The sequence below is a fragment of the Zalophus californianus genome, chromosome 13 (assembly GCF_009762305.2).
Source record: "Zalophus californianus isolate mZalCal1 chromosome 13, mZalCal1.pri.v2, whole genome shotgun sequence".
Taxonomy (NCBI): domain Eukaryota; kingdom Metazoa; phylum Chordata; class Mammalia; order Carnivora; family Otariidae; genus Zalophus; species Zalophus californianus.
The window spans coordinates 36,848,203-36,852,734 of NC_045607.1; the positions used below are offsets into that span (position 1 = coordinate 36,848,203).

A 4,532-nucleotide genomic window follows, 5' to 3' on the forward strand; every position below is an offset into this window, starting at 1 on the left:
GAAGCAGGGTGCACAGTGTGGCATAGGTGTAAGAATGTAGGCTCTGTTGACCTTGTGAGGTCACTTGCCACATCTGTGCCTCATTTCTATCTTTGTCTCAAGGGTATAGAAAAGAGCAGTACCTCCTAGGGTTGTTCTGAGGGTTAATTAAGGTAACACATGCTATGCATGTAGTTCTGAGCTTGGTATGTAGTTATTGCTCAGCAAAGTTAACCGTTACTCTGTATGTTCACAGATACCTGGATGTGTGAGTGCATCTGTTTGATGTTCAAGTCTGATTGGGAGTTATTTGTACTGTTGTATCTGTAGTGTGATTTGTAAGTGAGAGTATATCTGTGTGATATTTTTGTGTGGTAATATGCCTGATTCTGTTTTATTTGTTGTGTATGTGATTTTGTGTTGATATACATGTGTGATTAAATGACTATGTAGGTCTGTGTCTACATGATGAACAGCGTCATGGATATTGACATGTTGACTGCCAGGGCATGCATGAATCCGTGATCATATCAGTTCTCAGCACCTGCATTCCCCTCCCTTCCTATGGAGACGTCATAACCCTAGGTGTCCCTCATTTTCTCACCCTGAGGGAACCGGAACCCGGGGGCAGGGGCAGGGGCGGGTGCCAGTGAGGAGGCGTTTACACAGGAGCACATGTTCCCTCTCAGACTGTGTATGGGAGGGGGAGCCCCCTATCTTGCACATATCCTGAAGGCTCCAGAGGAAGTGCTCCACCCCAGCCCATTCTTAGTTCCCTGTCTTGTCACCATGGCAGCAGTTGCCAGGGGCTCCCATGGTTGCTAAGATCTAGGTGTGGGAGGCTGCTAAGCCCTGTTGCCAGTAGAAACAAGAGAACAGGAGGGGGGGGAGGAAGACTACCCCCACAGATGCCAGCTCTCTGCAGTGACAGGACAGGTCCTTGGACCTCTCCTGTCCCCAAACTGTACCTATGACTTGTATGTGGCAATACTCTTGTGGGGGGGCTTTCACAGGAAGTTGGAACTGGAATATAGGGATCCACCTTCTGAGGCGACTGTGGCTCTAGCTTGCCCTTTACCATCTTTAAAGTTGGGAGGCTCTTAGAAATTAGTGACTACTTCATTCTGTCCTCCAACCCTTATACTTCTCCCCTAGCAATGTCTCTGCTTGAGTTCTCCTGTGGCTGGTGCTTATTACCTGATGATTTCACCTTGGATAGGAATGCTACATTGACCCCTGGATGCAGACTGACTCCTTCCTGAGGTCAGACTCTTAGCATCTCACCTGGATATATATTTCATGCTGACACTTGGACCCAGAATTCAGTTCCACACTGAGTGCCAACTTTGACCTCACCTGAGACACTGACCTTGGCCTTAGTCCTAGACCAGACAGTTCCCCAAACTCAACCTTAGCCTAAGTCCTTTCTAGACATGGATGAGCCCTAATCTTACTTGAATTCAACTGCAGATTCAGTTCTGATCCTGTTCACTGATTGGACACTGACCAGCGATCTAACTCCTTGGGACTCACCCGATCTAAACCTACACTGACCAGTAGTAGTGTTCAAAGGGGTTATTTCTTGCCTTGGGAGTGAGAGGATAGTGCTAGAAATGACCAGCAGAGGGCGTGCAACATCAGGTTCTAGAGGCAGGCCTTCCGGAGCCCATCTGGGAAGGGGAAGTCAGGTGTATTGAGATCTTGGCTCTTTTCTCTCAGGTCACGACCCAGAGCTGGAGGCACAACAGTCGGTCTGTGAGGTTGAACTAAAGAAATTAACTTTCCCAACCCAGTTATTCTAATGTTTTGTGGTCACGTGGGTCTGTACAATCTTGACTCTGCCTCTAGCTCAGCTGGGCTCAGGGCTGGGCATACACCAGAAGGTGCTTAACCATTTACAGACATCACAAATCTCAAGAGGACTGTATACCTGGTAAGGCATCCTACCCCCAACTCAACATTTCTGTCATGTACTTATACAGCTTCACTACCTTCCCTGGTATCCAGTTACCTTTTGGTCCTATTGAGCAAAAATCTGCCTCTCCTCCACCTTTGGTCTTAGCTCTGTCTTTGAGGTCACATTGACCTCATCAGTCCCATCTGTCAGGCATCAGCCATCTACATCCCTCAAGTCTGCTCCTCTCCAGGATGAGACGTCTCTCAGGCCTTCATGGGTTCCTCCTCTGCCTTGTTCCATTCTAGCCCCTAAGACCATGCTACACTGGCTGGGTTTCAATTCATGGTGCCTGACTCTGATTAGCTTTTTCTAGGAGTGCTGGTGCAGTGTACAAATGAGCCAGCCTGCCTCTCTCATCTGACTCTGACCTTCTTCCTACATAGCCTCACCTGACATCAGTTTTTTGGTAGCTACCTCATACTGTTCCTCCATATCAAGTGAAGACCATAACCCCCTCTTCCTGAGCTGCTGGATCACATCTTGCGCATTTGTACAATGTTACAAATGTACAATTGCCCAAATGTTACGATTTTGAAAGGAGTATTGTATTTATTTTAAAAACAAAGATACTTGAAATAAATGAAACAAACATTTTTTGCAATACCTTCTGCGTTTTAGAACAATCCTTGGGCTTGGAAATCTCTGCATTTATGTTTACTTAAAGGTGGGACAGGAGGGATTGAAGTGCTTGCTTCAGCAACACATATGCTAAAATTGGAACCATACAGAGAAGATTAGCATGGCCCCTGCACAAGGATGACATGCAAATTCATGAAGCGTACTGTATTTTTGGTTTTGATGAATGTCAAAATGTAATAATGTAAAGTGAATGTATATATGAATAAATTAGTATATTACCAAAAAAGAAAAAAAAAAAAAAAAAAGAGGGACTGAAGATATCCCACTGTCTCAGCTGTGACTTCAGCACTGTGGACAGAGACCATTAGCGGTACCCCCGGCTATGCCTGTGATTGTGGGTGGGTGGAAGATGATACATGCACAGCTTGTAGATAGGGCCAGAAATCCTTGCTGCTCACTTAATGCCTTATAGTGTATGAAACTCTTTCCTCTTACCAAACTAATTCTGTCCTCACTTGACTGTCAGCCCAGGAGATAGGACAGGAATTGTTTTCCCAGACTTTTACAGATGAGGAAACAAGTTCAGCAAGGTCAAACTCCAAGCAACCCTTTGGGTGGGGTGGGAGAGAGAACTCTATTCCAGGTTTAGCAAATTTAGCAGCTAGTCTTTCCCCTTTGAGCAATGACTTCCTCTAGAGATAAGAGGAGTACACTTGAGCCAGAGCAGGGCAGGGTGAGTGGAAGTTTGTGTGGAACCGAGGCTCTAGCCAGCCCTGGGAACAAGTGGCAGGAGGAGGAACAATCCTCAGAGGACCGAAAATTCATCAGGATTGCCAGACTGAGGGTGGGGAAACCTTGCTTTTCACTAGAGTCCACAGAGGCCCAGCTTTTATGTCTCTTTTTCTCTCCTAATGCTGGTCTTCATTGAAATTGGAGACAGAAGGGACCCTTAAGATCTCAAGCTGTCCTGAGCCTGATGGACCTCCATTTGAAAATTCTGGGGAGGAGAGGTACGGGAGCCATGTGAGTGAATGGGGTGAGTTGTGCAGGTTGTAAGAAATCCTGTGACATGGCTACAGGACTGGCTGCTTATGTTTCTGTTCCCAGGGTGGAAAGGGGATATGCTAGACTACACAGCAGCTGTTTCCTTGAGGTGTACCCTGACAGGCAGCACAATAAAGTAGTTAAGAACATGGGCACTGAAGCCAGACTACCTGGTTCCCCTGCTTCCTATGTGACTGTGTAACCTTGAGAAACTCTCAGCCTCTATTCCTCACTTTTCTCATCTATAATACAAACCTCGGGGTTGTTTTTTGAAGACGATTTTATGTAAAGCACTTAGAACTGCCCAGTGCATAGTAACTGCTCAAAAATATTAGCAATGATTTGTATTTGGGGCCCCTATGGTTTAGAGGTAAGTCTATACACCACTGATCCACACTCTAGAGATACTTTCCTACCTATAGGTACTGGCTCTGTTCTTATCAGGTAAAGGTAATGAAAGGGGGATTTCACAGTCCTCTGAAAAGCTTCTCTTGACCTTAGTTTACCCAACTCTATCATATCACATTAAAACATTGCAAAAATGGGGAGGAAATTCTCTACCAAGAAAGACCCAGAAGACCAGGAGAAAACATAGCCAGCTAGCTTCCCTACTTTGTCACCCAGCAGGGATTGGGAGGAGAAATGTGTTAAAACTGGCCCCTGGTTGTGGTGGTGGTGGAATACATCGCAGATAGCTTGGAGGCCTTACCTCTTCCTCAGTTTCTTAGAAAATTCTGGCTTCTCTCTTCAGTGCTTTCATTTCCCCCTCTGTGTCCATGGTGGAACCCCTGCCTCCTCCCACCCATCACTTGATTCTTGGGAAGGTCAGCACCAGGAAAGCTCTAGAAACAGCCAGTGTATTGCATTCTTCCTGGAGGCCAAGCAGCTCCTTAGATTCAGGAATTGGCTAATGATAGGAAACCACACAGAAACTCAGCAGGTGCCCCAAATAACAGGAAGAAGGAAGCCAAAG

The 4,532-nt window shown here is 46.1% G+C and overlaps 1 non-coding gene across 1 annotated transcript; it reads left to right on the forward strand.

Moving 5' to 3' along the window:
• Positions 1 to 2,620: 2,620 nt before the first annotated feature.
• Positions 2,621 to 2,727, forward strand: LOC113935234. The gene has a single exon (XR_003523974.1). It is a non-coding gene; the product is annotated as a U6 spliceosomal RNA (small nuclear RNA).
• Positions 2,728 to 4,532: the final 1,805 nt, after the last annotated feature.